General features: G+C 42.4%; 1 protein-coding gene across 1 annotated transcript in view; it reads right to left on the reverse strand.

The window, feature by feature from the left end:
- tafa5l (TAFA chemokine like family member 5, like) overlaps positions 1-17,469 on the reverse strand; it is a 209,855-nt gene that overhangs the window by 90,688 nt on the left and 101,698 nt on the right. The gene's annotated exons all lie outside the window — the stretch shown is intronic.

Here is a 17,469-nt window from a genome sequence, read left to right on the forward strand (position 1 = left end):
CACACACACACACACACACCACAAAAGGTCAAGTCTCGTAGGCCTTGTCCATGTTCTCATCTCTGACAGAACGACATGTGTGTGACATATGGAAATATAAGTGGCATGGTAGCTATACTGTATTGCTGTTAAAATGAAACCAGTGGTGGTAAAGAAAACCTCCAACCTGAAACAACATAATTAAGTTATTCCAAGAAATCGAGTCGTACATGAGCTGATAGCTGACGAGATGCGTAGCGCCGAGTCGGCTATAAGCCACGTACAACGAGATTCTATCCACATTCACTGGATTTTGAGAAACAGAGCATTTTTATTTTAGTTTCTGAAATTCGATAAATAAAAACTTGATACAAAACGTCCGGGGCGGCACAGTGGTGTAGTGGTTAGCGCTGTCGCCTCACAGCAAGAAGGTCCGGGTTCGAGCCCCGTGGCCGGCGAGGGCCTTTCTGTGCGGAGTTTGCATGTTCTCCCCGTGTCCGCGTGGGTTTCCTCCGGGTGCTCCGGTTTCCCCCACAGTCCAAAGACATGCAGGTTAGGTTAACTGGTGACTCTAAATTGACCGTAGGTGTGAATGTGAGTGTGAATGGTTGTCTGTGTCTATGTGTCAGCCCTGTGATGACCTGGCGACTTGTCCAGGGTGTACCCCGCCTTTCGCCCGTAGTCAGCTGGGATAGGCTCCAGCTTGCCTACGACCCTGTAGAACAGGATAAAGCGGCTACAGATAATGAGATGAGATGGGAGACAAAACGTCCGACAAAATAATTTCTGCTTAGAATGTAAACAAACCGATGAAATGACCGCAGCAATTTGTGAAAAATGCTATAATAATAATAATAATTCTTGAAAAATAAAAAAGATACGTTCTTACCATCAAATATTTTTATTTCATATTTTGTTACTTCTTTTTGTATTTTTTGGGGTTTTGTTTTCAAGTAGTTTTTATTTCATCCTCGGTTGGTTCAGCAACACGCTCTGCCATTTTGTTTTTCTCTACTCACGGTATATGAGCTGATATCCTAGTAGTAGAGTAGCCAATCAGAGCGCACGATTGCTTATATCCAGCGAATGTGGATCGAATAAATATATTTATTTTGAAAGATCTGTGATTCTGTGATTGTGGTGCTTATATGTTAATTGTTATTTCCTTTGCAAAGTTGTTATTAGTGCAGTTATACTGTCAGTGCTTTATAGGAGGAAAAAAAATGCAAATGATCTTACGCGTAAGGGATGGTACTAGCCAGGTTTTGCTGTTAGCTTCTAAAAAAAAAAAAAATCTCAGATTTTCCACTGATGTTCAACTTGATATCAATGAGAAATCCAGCATGGAAGTAGTGGAGATGTTGGACTCAAAGTTCCAGAATGCAAGTGAATGCAATGCAGCTCCATGAAACACTTACAGCAGAGACTTGGCTTTGCTAGTTACTGATCTATTAGATGACAAGGTCAATGGCATTGATGGCTATATTAGGATTAAAGTTACATTACATTACATGGCATTTAGCAGACGCTATTATACAGGGCGACGTATAACAAGTGCAAAAGTCAGGTACACGAAGTGCTGAACTTCTAGACAAGAAAGTTCTAGTGCCAACTTAACAAGTGACAACAATACCTAGTATAATATTTTGTTGAAGTACCAACAATCACCAAATAGCCAAGGAACCAAACCAACCATCTAAAGTACAACTAACTAGAGAACTCAAATGGCTAACCCCAGGCTAGACAGTCCACAGCCTGGGTTGGTCTAGACTGAAACGCAGTTACACAGTGGGAAGGTAGGAAGGGGAGAGGTGCAGCCTGAAGAGATGAGTCTTCAGTCTGCACTTGAAGGTGGTCAGGGAGTCTGCAGTTCTGACCTCAATGGGAAGGGAAGGTCATTCCACCAATGGGGAACCAGGACAGACAGCAGTCTTGAGCAGGCTCGGCAGGAGTGGAGAGGAGGAGGCCATAGGGATCTGGCTGGCGTGTAGGGGTGAATCAGACTCTGGAGGTACGCTGGCTGGCCCTAACCCCTTGACAGCCTGGTAAGCTAGCACCAATGCCTTAAATCTGATACGAGCTGCGATAGGTAGCAAGTGCAGGTCAGCAAGTAGAAGGATGACAGTTGAAGCTTTGGAAGCTGCAAGGGCTAAATCCCACTGGTGCTGCAATCAGCAGGTAGTTAAACAGAATTGTGGATAACATAGCACATGGCAATGACCACCCCACAATCACGTATTATGCAGCAGCCCTTCAATAATTACCACAAACAGGCTTAATCACAATTAAATAGTCAGGCCCAGAATCATTGCCACACTTGGTAAAGATGAGCAAAAGAGTACAAAAGAATGTCTGTGGTTAATTATTTTAATCTCATGCCGATACTATGAGACATGTCACCTTTAACTGAAGTCAACAAAAGTATGTGCAGAAGAAGTGACACCCCTATATTTAGATTTTGTGTAGTCTTCTTTTCTCAACATAACAGCACTGTCTTCTCCTGTAAAGCTTGATGAGAATTAAGAGTGAAGAATCTGTGTTGGTCCTGTGATAGATTGGTGACCTGCCTCAGGGTGCATCTTATCTCTTGTGCAGTATCAACTGGGATTGGCTCCAGCTTCCAACCCTGACCCTGATGGAGAAGCAGTATAGATAATGGATGGATGGAATCTGAGCCACTCTTCAAATACAGGGTCTCTCCAAACCTCCAAGGTCCTTGAACCTCTTTTGTTGACTCTTGTTCTTCAGCTTACCCCACATGTTTTAGGGGATTATGGTAGCCAAAGTCAAAACTTTGATTCTGTGGTCAGTGAACCATTTTTGTGTGGATTTGGAGATATCTGGAGTCCACAATGCCATCTATAGTATTGTAACAAGAATCCCATGAAAGAAAAGCAGCTTGACATCTTTACAGATCCTCCACTGGACTGGACTGTACATTCAAGATTAGCTTCTATACAGAAGTATAACCATCGTTCTTTTTTGATGCCAAACCCTACTCGAGTGTTTGCTGCTAAAATGCTTTATATCAGCCTCATGTGATCAGAACCTGGCTCCAGTTGATGTTCTAGTATCATCTGGATGTGCATAATGGTTAAATGAAAGTAAAATCTTTTCTTCTGGCATGTATTTCAGAGTCAGCCCTGTGATGACCTGGCGACTTGTCCAGGGTGTACCCCACCTTTCGCCCGTAGTCAGCTGGGATAGGCTCCAGCTTGCCTGCGACCCTGTAGAACAGGATAAAGCGGCAAGAGATAATGAGATGAGATGAGATGTATTTCAGGGTCAGCCCTGTGATGACCTGGCGACTTGTCCAGGGTGTACCCCGCCTTTCGCCCGTAGTCAGCTGGGATAGGCTCCAGCTTGCCTGCGACCCTATAGAACAGGATAAAGTGACTAGAGATAATGAGATGAGATGTATTTCAGATGGTTTGTTGGCTTTGTGATGGCAACATTGTAGATTTGGAGAATCGTTCTTCTGACGATGGCACTGGGGACACAGTTTTGCTATGATGGCTGAGGACTACAATTGGCATGATATACTTTAGGACTGCAGTTGTCATGAACAGTCTTGCACTCAAGTCTCCATCAATGAACTTCAACAAAATAGACTTGATGCTAAAACTATAATGAATTTCCTGGTTACACAGTTGGACTGTGTGACAGTATAAGACACAGTTATAGAAGCAAGTTATTTATAATCATGCTATCTGTTATCACCCAGATGAGGATGGGTTCCCTTTTGAACCTGGTTCCTCTCAAGGTTTCTTCCTCATGTCATCTGATGGAGTTTTTCCTTGCCACCATCGCCACAGGCTTGCTCATTCAGGGTAAATAAATTAATTTATTAGGGATAAAATTAGCTCATATGTTTAAAGTCTTTAATTTTCTGTAAAGCTGCTTTACAACAATGTCGGCTGTTAAAAGCGATATACAAATAAACTTGACTTGACTCCAACCGTGATCCTTAGAGAAATTTGGCCTAACCATCTAATCATTCTCCTTGTCCTATGTTTGGGGACAAAATAAACTTACATCTTCTTCCAGGAAGGTTCATTACTGCTCTAGTTATTTTGGATCTCTTAATTATTGCCTTAACTGTGGCTACGGGACCACAAGCTGGCCTAGTGGTTAGCGTGTCCCCCTCTCGACCAGGAGATTGCGAGTTATACTTGTGGTCAAGTCATACCAAAGACCATCATAAAAATGGTACCTCGTTCTGTCTGGCAAGGCACGCTGCAATACAGATGCGAGTGGGGAGTCAAACTCTCGTGGTTACAAGAGGACCGGCCCCCCCACTGTAACCCAGCTGTATAATAGTCCAGAGACGGAGGGCTATAGAAGCGGAGATCGGCGCCGCCCAATGTGCCTTAAGGGCCTGGTTAGTACTGGGATGGGAGACTGCTTGGGAAGGCCAGGTCCTGGCATGAGAGGGACTTTGACTTTGTGGATACGGGCATTTTCAGGTATGTAGTTATTTTCATATACATTATCTAACTTACGGGCGGCACGGTGGTGTAGTGGTTAGCGCTGTCGCCTCACAGCAAGAAGGTCCGGGTTCGAGCCCCGTGGCCGGCAAGGGCCTTTCTGTGTGGAGTTTGCATGTTCTCCCCGTGTCCGTGTGGGTTTCCTCCGGGTGCTCCGGTTTCCCCCACAGTCCAAAGACATGCAGGTTAGGTTAACTGGTGACTCTAAATTGACCGTAGGTGTGAATGTGAGTGTGAATGCTTGTCTATGTCTGTGTGTCAGCCCTGTGATGACCTGGCGACTTGTCCAGGGTGTACCCCGCCTTTTGCCCGTAGTCAGCTGGGATAGGCTCCAGCTTGCCTGCGACCCTGTAGAACAGGATAAAGCGGCTAGAGATAATGAGATGAGATGAGATCTAACTTACGAAAATCAACAAACATTTGTGTCATTTTATTTGCTTCTTCTCTCATTAGTAGAGCAGCTAAACGTGATTTTTGGCCAGAATCGTTCAGTTGGTGATACAAGCATGAAATTTGGTATGAATGTTGTCTGTAAGTCACTCTTTCAGAAAAAAATGCTGGCCATCAAAAATTCCAATATGGCCACCATTTTTTCAAGATGGTCGCCAGGACACTGAAAATAGCCAAAAACGGTAGAAACCGTTCGTCTCTGTCCATTTATTTCCAACTTTTGCCCCTAAAAAGGACTGCTAATGCCAGGGTGACAAAGAGGATGAGCTCTTTTTGTCTATAAAATGCCCCAATGGCTTGCGAACCACAGAGCCTCTGGCAGTCAAGTCCCATGCTAGCCTTCCCGAGGCAGGGGTGATTTTGCAGATAGCGGTGGGGCGAACGGCGGGTTCTAGCGCCGAAAAACTGTGGGAATGGGGCAGAGCAGAGAGTGTATGTCGCTCACTACCAGGGCACACTGGTGACAGACACTGCTGTGGAACTCAGCATGGGGTTCAATATCAGCTAAACTCTAGGTTTAGTATCCCAAATGCTATCTAGTCAGCCCCTAGGATTGGATAGCCGCACCTGAATGGACAGGATGTGCCAGCGCGGGAGAGCCGAGCCAAGGATGACAGGGGCTTTAACGTTATCCAGATGGTGTACAGATCGCACGGGATTTAAATGATATTGGATGAACGATCGGGTTAGGTGTAGGGCAGCAGCATGAACCTAACTGTATCCCATACATAAAAGTGGACAAAGGTGGTAAAAGGATAAACCCTCGGCCTACACCACTTCAAAGACTCTTACCATGGATGCCAAAACAAGACAGCACACTGACTGGAGTAAATGTTGCCTTTGTCAAGTGGACAAAGGGGATGAAACACTAATTTCACCTCTTAGCTCTTTCCAGAGGAATCAGGACTATGCTGGATATAGTAAAATAGCACACAATGTGCCACTGTTTCATGCCCTTAATGATATGCCAATAGCGTTTAATCCAGCACGGCTAGATGAAGGAGAATGCATAGAAGCCACATTGATACGAAACAAAGCAAGATATCACAACAGCTGCCGACTTTTGTTTAATAATACGAAACTGATAAGAGCACAGAAAAGGACAGTTACCCCTAGTACATCAGGGACAGAAGAGAAACGTCCATGTCAAGCATCTACAGGAACACTAGAACACTGAGCGAACTCACCGTACTCACCTAAGCATTAGTTGGTTCTTGGCATGTTATAAATTGATTTTTGTGCATGTTCTTCAAACACCGACAAAACCTCAAAAATCAAAGTATTAAATAAACTGATCTTTCAGCTGATTTTTGGCCCTGCATCATCTTATAAGAACCACGCTTGTCTGGATAACAGTGACCATATCCATGATATCCGATTTATAACATGACAAGCATTCACCTTGCTCATGGTAGGTACGTTAAACAATAGCAGATGGAGAATGGACGCTAAAACTTCAATTGTGTTTACAGATCTCGACTTTGGACATGGTTAATAATGGGTTAAAATACCCAGCATATCTGCCTATTCAGTATTTATATGAACAAAAGACTATAAATAGCCATACCAATCGAGTTACAAGGACAAACGTGGTAATACTGCAGAACTTAGAATGTATTACATATTAGGCAGTTATTTGGCAGCCATATTGGAAAATGGCCACCATACTGGATTCCTGGGAGGCCAGTAATGTTCCCTCATTAGAGTCAGTAATATCATGGCAAAGAAACCCACACGATCTCAATAATAACTGCATTTATACAACAGTATGTTGACATTTTTCAGAATTAGGCATCACATGGTGGCCATCTTGGAAAATGGCCGCCATGTTGAAATTTCAGGTGGCCAGCACTTTTTTCTTAAAATCTAACATACAATAAATATTTCTGCCAAATTTCATGCTTGTATCATCAAATGAACGATTGTTTGGGTAATCTGCTCTACTACATCTTCCCCATGCTGATGAATGACTTAAGGGAGTTGTCCTCTATGGCACTTCATATTTATACCCCAGAGAAACAAGCAAGTCATGAATGACTGCTTATGAGTTTCTCAGGTGAGCCCTGTACTTCTTTTTTCTCCATATTGCACCGTGTAATCATTTCCTTTTCATTAAAAAACAAATACAAGTTATATACAGCCTCTGGTCCTGATTTCCCTTTGTCCCACCTTATTCCAAATTTCACAGTTCAGTCCTTACATCAATTCCCTCTCCATGGTTTCAAATGATCATGCATTTAGGCTCTTTTTCACAGCTCTTTTTTTTTTAAAGACATCCTCAGTTCTAGAAATCATGTAATCCTGACATTTAAACTCTAACAGCAAGATAAAATAATATGAAAGGCTGCAAAAGACCATTGAGAATCTTTTGTAGGGTTATAAAATGTTGTTTACCAGGCCACTCCAAAGCGCAGCTCTCCACTGTCAACAGTTTTCCAAGGCATTCATGAGCTACATGATGAGCACAAAGATTTAACAAGTCATCACAAATCTGCTCTGAACATATGCAGAGGAGACGTTTGTATGCTTTTCAAAAAGAGCTTTACAAGCAGTCTACTGATCTCAAACACTGCACGCCCTTTCATCCATGGTTGTCATCATTATGAGTGTGATCTCGCTGTCACGTACACTTTTGTTTTGTTTAGTAAGCAGGGAAGCTGAAATGAAGCAGCATGTTTTGAAACCAACGCAGATCAAAGCTGTAGGAGCAGGCCAAGCTCAGCAGACCCACGGGAAAGAAGAGCTCTCAGATGCAGCCAGCTTCAAATAAACAACCTTGTCTCGGAGGGACAGTAAACAAAAAAGGACAAATAGAACTGCTTCGTAATGGAATAAAACAAAGCAAAGCAAAACAAGCCAATGTTACTTAACAGCATTTATACTACTGCACTCAATTCCGATTGGTCAGAGCATCATAATTGTCTATAACAGGATGCTTATGACTAGTGTTGTAGTACTTAAGATTGGTCTTGGTCTCGAGACCTGTTTCAAGACCACTTTTTGAAGGTCTTGGTCTCTTCTGGGAATCGACCACATTTTTACTTGGTCTTGTCTCAGTCTCGGATGTAGAGGACTCGTGATTTTATTTCAAGACCGGTCAAGACCATAGCTTTGAGGATTTCACTAAGGCTACGTTCACACTGCAGGCTGAAGTGACTCAAATCCGATCTTTTCGCCCATATGTGACCTGTATCCGATCTTTTATTGACAATATGAACGACACAGATCCGATTTTTTCAAATCCGACCCAGGCCGTTTGGATATGTGGTCCTAATTCCGATTCCTATCCGCTCTTTTCATATGCGACTTCAGTCTGAACCGCCAGGTCGCATTCATCCGACTTACACGTCATCAACAAGCCACAAACGTCACTATTCTGCGCTGAAGTAGGCGGCGGGTCTCTCAAAAAAAGTTACAACAACATGGCGCATAATCACGGGCGCAGATAGAGGGTGGGACAGGTGGGATTCGTCCCACCCAGATTTCAATTCACTTCGTTCGGTCCCCCCCACTTATAGGGAGGAAAAAACGTCTATGCTGTCTTTCTTTGCATAAGGCAAACCTCACGGAAAAATCAAAAGACTAATTACGATTCGGTTTATTGAGGTGCACGGCAGTGTATACATAGTTGCAACAATTCACATAAAACAAAACAAAGACTGATATTCAGTTGGTTGAGCTGCGCAGACTGCACAGGTTGCGAGCTCGAGCTTGGATGCTATGGTAACCCACAAGAAGTTTGACAGGCATATCGGGGTTGGGGTTGGTTTGCTGGCAGCTTTGTCCCCCCCAGTTCAAAAAACGTATCTGTGCCCCTGCGCATGACATCAATGCGAGGGACGCTTCGGGCTGTGAAGGTTCTGAATCTTCTCAATGGAAGGACGCAGAGGTTAGGGAGCTGATTTCCATTTGGGGGGATGCAGCTATTCAAGCTAGATTGGATGGGTCATACCGCAACCGGGCGGTTTTACTTCCGTAAACACTGGCCATGCTCACTGCGTGTGACGTCGTCGTATCCTGCAGTGCGCATGCGGAACACTTTTAAGTCGCTTTTCGTTCATACTGAGGATCACATACAAGTCACATATATTTGTTAATGTGAACGACCTCACAAAAAAATCGGATTTCACAAAAAAATCGGAATTGAGCATTAAGCCTTGCAGTGTGAACGTAGCGTATATCGCCTGTGCATTGTCTGATTTATTTGTTAACATCATTATTGTGGTTGGATGTAAAACTTACTGCTTCAAATGCAACCAATAATATCACTTGTTGCTAATTTGAAATGTTTGTTACTGTTAACAGCCGTCATCCCTTCCCATCCTCCTTCACACCCACTGGTCTGGTCTTGAGCTTGACTCGATCTTGCACTGCCTTGGTCTCAACCCCACAAAGTCTTGTTCTCGAAACACTCTGGTCTTGGTCATGACTCACTTTAGGTGGTCTTGACTCCAACACTACTTACAATAGTACTTTGGCTGCAAAGCAAATCACAGGTCTATATTCATTTGCTTATTAGTTTACATTACTCATTCTACAGTTAGAGCTATCATAGGGACTTGTATCACAGACACTCAACCTAACCTAATGTTCACAATTTTGAGTAATTGTTGAGAAGTTTTCAGTGAAGAGATGTTTATTTACCATTTTTGGAAGGAGTTTTTTCATTTCATTGTCACAATCAATCAGAGATAAACTAACCTTAAGCTTTTTAATATCTGAAAGTCTTCAGGATGGAGGACTTTCTTGGCAGTTTCTTGGTAACATGACAAACTAATTGGTTTTTTGCCATATCCACTTTGAGAGACAGAAAAAAAAGAAATGTTTTTGAGGTCCCAACATTTTATATCCATTATAGTAAGTGATACAGTACTATAAACATGTCGTTCTTTAATAAATTTGTAAAAATGCTGGTAGAAGAGGAGAACACCACAACGGGGCATGCTGTTATAAGAAAGTAGTCAACAACATGGTGGTGTGATTTGCAGGCGGCCACTGAAGGACCAACCCAAAGTCAAATACTTTCCAATAACAACATGTTAAGAGGTTGTTGTGTTGGGTTTCGTCTTTTATTTCAGGAATTCAGAGACATGGCTATGTTTAGACCATGAAGAGGTTCTGTGTGGTAAAGAGGTCTTTTTGGCCATGAATGAAGTAGTAGGTTTGGCTGAAACCACCATGAGCTGACCCAGTGGTTAGTGTGTCTGCCTCTTGACCAGGAGATTGTGAGTTCTACTTACAGTTGGGTCACACCAAAGACCATCATAGACTAGAAATGTGAGTAAATTCACTATAGAGTACCCCCCACTTACGAGCCTGTCATCATATATTGCCATATGTAAAGGAATTAGCTGAATTATCTCCCCTTTGAAACATCGGACCGGGACTATTTTCCTTCATGCACATCTTCAGGTGGTATACTACAACTGCGTAAAGTTTCATCAAAATCCATCCAACCATTTAGGAGGAGTTGCACTTACAAGCCACATGGACAGATGGACGGACAGACGGACAGGTTGATTCCTATATACCACCCCCCCCAAACTTTGTTTGCAGGGGGTATAAAAATGGTACTTACTGCCATCTACTGAGGCACGCTGCAATACAGATGTGAGTAAGGAATCAAACTCTTGTGGCCCCCTGCTGTATCCCTAGCTATATAATAGATGAGAAACCAAGGGTTATAGAAACAGAGATTGGCGCCACCCAATGTGACTTAAGGGCCTGGTTAGTACTGGGATGGGAGACTGCCTGGGAATACCAGGTCCTGGCATGGGAGGGACTTTGACTTTTTGCTGAAACCACAATAAAATTAATGCTGTCAAATTAAAATCAGAGTTATAAGAATTTATGTTCGAGTGGAGAGAATTTAACACCATGGTTTTACTTTAGAGACCAGGATACAGAGAATTGCCAGGCCACACACCTGCACTGATAAGTTTATTCCTACCCAGCCACCTGATTCTCAAATTCATCACCTCATTATCAAGCCCCTGAGCAGAATCAGGTGTACTGTAATGCAGAAAACCCCATCCCTGATGCAGAAAAACTAACTAAGGGACCACTATCGATTCTGGCAGTGTAATTTGGCCTAGGCTTACACTGCATTCCTGACCAAGTGGGAACTATGGAAAATCTAATTTGAGTAATTCTCACTCAGAAAGTTTCTCAATTAAAAAGCGTTGCGAATCCTTGGTAGCTCATTGGTTAAGCTGTTGGACCACTAAGTAGAAGATTGTGTTTTCAAATCCCAGCACTGCCAAGCTGCTATTGCTGGGACCTTGAGCAAGGCCTTGAACCCTCAGCTGCTTAGTTGTATAAATGAGGTAAAATATAAGGGTATATGCCAAATGTTCTCATCTCATCTCATTATCTCTAGCTGTTTTATCCTGTTCTACAGGGTCGCAGGCAAGCTGGAGCCTATCCCAGCTGACTATGGGTGAAAGGCGGGGTACACCCTGGACAAGTTGCCAGGTCATCACAGGGCTGACACATAGACACAGACAACCATTCACACTCACATTCACACCTACGGTCAATTTAGAGTCACCAGTTAACCTAACCTGCATGTCTTTGGACTGTGGGGAAAACCGGAGCACCTGGAGGAAACCCACGCAGACATGGGGAGAACATGCAAACTCCGCACAGAAAGGCCCTCGCCGGCCACGGGGCTCAAACTTGGACCTTCTTGCTGTGAGGCGACAGCGCTAACCACTACACCACCGTGCCGCCCATGCCAAATGTTGTAAAAATTATTTTAATTTCAAAGTGCCATAACATACGTATGAAATTGTAAAAGGTGCAAAATGCTACCAAGTTCCATAACTTTCTATTTGTGAATGATTCTAGTTGCATGGTTCCTCTGTGGAGGCCTTTTGATCAAACTGAGGGCTCCTTGTTTTTTTCAACCATATTAATGCTGAATCACCAAAACCAACATCCTACATTGGCTTTTAAAATGAATGAATCATTAACCAAACAACACTTTTGGGTCCTTTTCAAAGCTGTTTGGGAGCTCGTTATCCACACAGAAGCTAATCAGGCATTGGCTTATTGTGAGCGTCCATTTTTAATGACCTCAAACAGTTGGGCTTGTGAATAGTATATGCATTGGAAGGAGACATTTCTAAGTAGGAAAATCCAGAGGTCCCAGCTGTTAAAGAAAACATTAAATGTGGAATCAAGGCCGCATGGCATAGTGGTGCAGCGGTTAGCACTGTTGCCTCACAGCAAGAAGGTTCCTGGTTTGAACCTCATGGCTGATGGGGGCCTTTCTGTGTAGAGTTTGCATGTTCTCCCCATGTCTGTGTAGGTTTCCCCCCCACTTCAAAGACATGCAGATTAGGTAAAAATTGTTGAACTTGTTGTACGTTGCTCTGGATAAGCAGCGTCTGCTAAATGCCTGTCATGTAATGTAAACATGGCCTTTGAGTTGCAGTATGGACCAAGACTTAGAAGCTGCAAGAAGTGGCCAGAAACCAGAATTGAGAGATATAGTGTGTCATTTCTAAGCCTGTTTTTAATGCTCCATCTGCAGCTTTCCAAAGGTCAGGGCAAGGAATGCTCACAATCTGGGAAACACATATGCCCTTACGATCTGTTCAGCCAGGAGTTATGTATAGGGTAAGCATTTTCATCTACTACGACTACTACTACTACTACTATGTATTCACTACCCTGTCCTCCTTTGTTTGATGAACAGACGGGATGCAAACAGCTAGGAGTGGTCCAGGCTTGCAGAAGTTCACTTCAGAAGGTTTCTGAAACCCCCTTGGAGTCTCAGTTAAGCAATCTGCTTTTGGGGATATATGCAGAAATAATTGTATATTTAGCTTTTTGATAAATGTAAACTTCCTAAATAAACTGAGGAAATGTATGCACAAATTTGCTTATAAGTATATAAAATAGGCCTAAGCATCGCTCTCTAAGTATGGTTTAAATACCACTGCTTTAGAAAGTATGAAATCTTGGGCAGTGTCATTCAAAGTACATTCAGTAATTTGTTTTCATTCAAGACTGGGTTTGTAGGGGCCATTCATGGAAAACTTGGCATAAAATAAGCTTAGCCTTGGAGGAATCTACACAGTTAGAGTCTGCTCTCCACTGGATATCATTTTTAAATTCTAATTTGTGTCTGGAGAACGCATCTTGGTGTCTTGCTGCTTCATTTTATTCTGAAAACAGAGAGAAATGGGGAGAGAGAGAGAGAGAGAGAGAGAGTGTGCAGGCCAGAGACCTCCAACCTTAATCTCCTCCACCCCAAACTCCATCAGCACAAACGTCATTTCTGCTGAGCTCCAACTGAATCCAAAGCATTGCAACACTGGGGAAACCATGGCCAAATGAAGACAGATGGTAGTGTCTCTGCCATTTCAGACAGTTAGCATGAGCTTCCCTGGACACCTGCCCACACAAAATACACTCTTACTGCTTCTTCCTGCATTTCAAACAGGATATTTATGACCAAAGAGACACAATTATCTTCCATCTTCTGCTTTAAACACACTGTAGCTCTAAAATTATAATCCCCAAGCAGAGTCTCAGCAGTCTACATTTTCCTGTATTTAGGTCTTTTTCAGAGATGATGTAAATATTCAATCAACCAAATTAGCTCATTGTACAGAAAATAGCTTGAATATGCTTATGACCAAAATACATCTCCATCTAGGCCACCCCGGGAGTGCAGATCAGCGGTTTAAAGCCAGTATAGACAGCAGTGGATATTTCTGGATGCTTTGGACCTAATTTACCTTTAAAACATGCAAATCTGTTTGGCTGGAATATATATAAATGCTCAACATTTTTATATATATATATATATATATATATATATATATATATATATATATATATATATATATATATATATATATGTGCAGCATGTTGTTGGGACTCAGCAGCAACTACCACTTGTGTTTGTCACGGCATTTTGTTTATCTTACGTTTGTAGTGACAGACACATTTGTATTTCTTACATACGGAACTTTATATTTGCTGTTGAAAGGATTTCTTAACACACTTGCCAAATGATCGAGTATGTGTTTGCACTGTCAAGTGTTGGTTTTTATGATGATAAAAATAGATGTCCATGAATAACAGGGATGAGAGAAAAACCAAGCAGGGTCTGTCTGTGAACACAACGGCACACGCTTCTCAAATAGCCAGCCAAATTATTTCAGTCATCGAGCTATATTTAGCAATTAAGGCAAGAAACAAACAAATATCACATCTGTTATATAGCAGAAATATCATATACCAGGTTAGCTCACGTCAGCTAAGCTAGATTTATCTGTGAACATCGAAAACATTTATGAATATGACTGAAATATCCTTTAATCATTTCAGGGTGTATTATGCTAGCTAGCTCACTATATTTACCAGCAAAGATATATATGTTATTTACCAGCTAGGAGGTCCGTATTGTGAAATACCGTGACCGAGGTCTTGAAAGTACTGACCGAGGCCCTCTGGGCCGAGGTCAGTATTTAAGGCCGAGGTCACGGTATTTCACCATACGGACCAACCTTAAGCTGGTAAATAATCTCTCATCTCATCTCATTATCTCTAGCCGCTTTATCCTGTTCTACAGGGTCGCAGGCAAGCTGGAGCCTATCCCAGCTGACTACGGGCGAAAGGCGGGGTACACCCTGGACAAGTTGCCAGGTCATCACAGGGCTGACACATAGACACAGACAACCATTCACACTCACATTCACACCTACGGTCAATTTAGAGTCACCAGTTAACCTAACCTGCATGTCTTTGGACTGTGGGGGAAACCGGAGCACCCGGAGGAAACCCACGCGGACACGGGGAGAACATGCAAACTCCGCACAGAAAGGCCCTTGCCGGCCACGGGGCTCGAACTCGGACCTTCTTGCTGTGAGGTGACAGCGCTAACCACTACACCACCGTGCCGCCTGGTAAATAATATATTTATTTTTCTTTACCAAATTCTAACAGAAAACGAGAGCGCCCGAAAGGGAAAACTGAGCCGAGGTGAGCCGCCATTTTGAATCCTCATTCACGGCTGTAATGCAAATTGCTTCCTCCTCGGTATACAAGTGCACTTCCATGGCAGGAAAAAAACTACATTTTGCCGCCTATGTAGTCCCCTATTTATACAAAATTGAGTCGTTCAGGATTCAGCCATGGTTTTGCTCGGCATTAACAAGTTAGAGGTTTTCAGCTTTCTCCTGAAATGTTTTCTTTTATTTCTTCTTACTCAGGGTAGTAAAACTCGCTTTCGCTGTGAACACTGTCGTTATCGCTATCCATGCTGTAAAATTAATGCTATTTTCCTGAGAAATGCTGGCAAACATTTATAAGATTTCTGATAATCTTATAAATAGATCTTATAAAAAAAAGATAAATGTTGACAAAAAATGCTACTATGTTGTTTGTTGTTGTGAACGAGCGAGTCGCCAGAGGTCCGTAACTGGGATCCGTATCATAGGATACGGACCTGCTCGCCAGCCAATCAGAGCACAGGATTTGATGGAAACCGCACTGCGAAAAAAAGAATAACATTTATAACGAGTTAAAACTGTCAGGTTAGCTCATGTTTAGCCTAGCCGATTGTTTACCAGTGAACATTTATTCGGAGTTAAAAAAGTCTTCTCAGAAATCAGGGTAGCTTATGATAACTAGCTGGATATGTTTAGTAGCAAAGATTAAAATTTATTAGGAGTTAAAAGTCCTCTCAGAAATTCTGTCAGGTTAGCTCATGTTTAGCCTAGCCGATTGTTTACCAGTGAACATTTATTAGGAGTTTAAAAAAAAAGGCCCTCTCAGAAATCTGGGTAGCTTATGATAACTAGCTGGATGTTTCGTCACAAAGATTAAAGTTTATTACAAGTTAAAAGTCCTCTCAGAAATTCTGTCAGGTTAGCTCATGTTTAGCCAAGCTGACTGTTTACCAGTGAACATTTTTTTTTTATACCTCCTAATAAAAGTCCTCTCAGAAATCAGGGTAGCTTATGATAACTAGCTGACTATGTTTAGCAGCAAAGATTGCAAACACCTATGCATATGACTTAAAATCCTCTCAGAACTTCTGTTGGGTTAGCTTCTTCTAGTTCTGACTAGCTTTATCAGTGAAGATTATGATTTTTACGTAAAAATCATTTCTGAATCCTGTCAAGTCATTTTATGTTACCTTGTTGGCTAGCCACAGCAAAGGCTATTATAAACATTCATATTGAATTAAAATAATCTCAGAAAATCTGTCAGGTTGCGTTTGCTTACTAGCTGGCTAGTTAGGGCAGTGGTAAGAGCATTTTATGAATTGATTTGGCTAGCTCACTTTATCAGCAAAGATTGTAAACGTCTATAAATATGACTTTAAAATTTCTCTCCAAATTCCTAAAAAAAATTCCTGATATTTCACTCCGATGATGTCACTCCCAGTGTTTTCCCACTGACTGGGCGTGTTTTGTCAAAATGGCGAACCAGTTCAAAATTAAAATTCTTTTGATTAACTTGCATTTTTTTTTGTTGATGTGTCCATATAATATAAAGAACGTTACACGGTGGTGCGAAATTATGAAGTTTCGCTTCGCTCACTCGTGATATATACATTCACCACTCAAAGACAAACGTCATGTCTTCATTAGGGATGTCCCGATCCGATCACGTGATCGGAAATCGGGCCCGATCACATGGTTTCAGACTCGATCGGAATCGGGCATTGCCTTCCGATCAGAGATCGGATATATATCTATATAATATATTCTCATTTTTAACACATCAATTGCTATGCGTTGGCACAGAGTGAGACCAGACCTCTTGTCTCAACACAGCAACATCAACGCGTGCGGCATGACATCACTTTGTAGCGGAGACGCTATTGGTTATTGGCTGCCTGTTGCCGGCAAAGTTGAACACGGAAGCAGTTCGAAGCGGAAAGCAAAGAATGAGATCTTTTTTTTTTTCGTTGGATGACAAAAGAAACGGGCTCAAACCTGAAAGGGTAGAAATGCTTGTTTTCATCAAGAAAAATGTTCATTTCCTTAATTGAAATTACTGTACACCACTGTGAGATGCGTTCTTAAAAGCAAATTACCGGCACTGTGGCACTTTATTTTTTTTTATTTGTTTACATTCCTGCCAGGTATTTTAAAGGTCTCATCTCATCTCATCTCATTATCTCTAGCCGCTTTATCCTTCTACAGGGTCGCAGGCAAGCTGGAGCCTATCCCAGCTGACTACGGGCGAAAGGCGGGGTACACCCTGGACAAGTCGCCAGGTCATCACAGGGCTGACACATAGACACAGACAACCATTCACACTCACATTCACACCTACGGTCAATTTAGAGTCACCAGTTAACCTAACCTGCATGTCTTTGGACTGTGGGGGAAACCGGAGCACCCGGAGGAAACCCACGCGGACAACATGCAAACTCCACACAGAAAGGCCCTCGCCGGCCCCGGGGCTCGAACCCAGGACCTTCTTGCTGTGAGGCGACAGCGCTAACCACTACACCACCGTGCCGCCCTATTTTAAAGGTTATTTTTTTAAATTTGTTATTTATTGTTCAAACTGCCTCACG

Source organism: Neoarius graeffei, chromosome 10 (assembly GCF_027579695.1).
Source record: "Neoarius graeffei isolate fNeoGra1 chromosome 10, fNeoGra1.pri, whole genome shotgun sequence".
Classification (NCBI taxonomy): domain Eukaryota; kingdom Metazoa; phylum Chordata; class Actinopteri; order Siluriformes; family Ariidae; genus Neoarius; species Neoarius graeffei.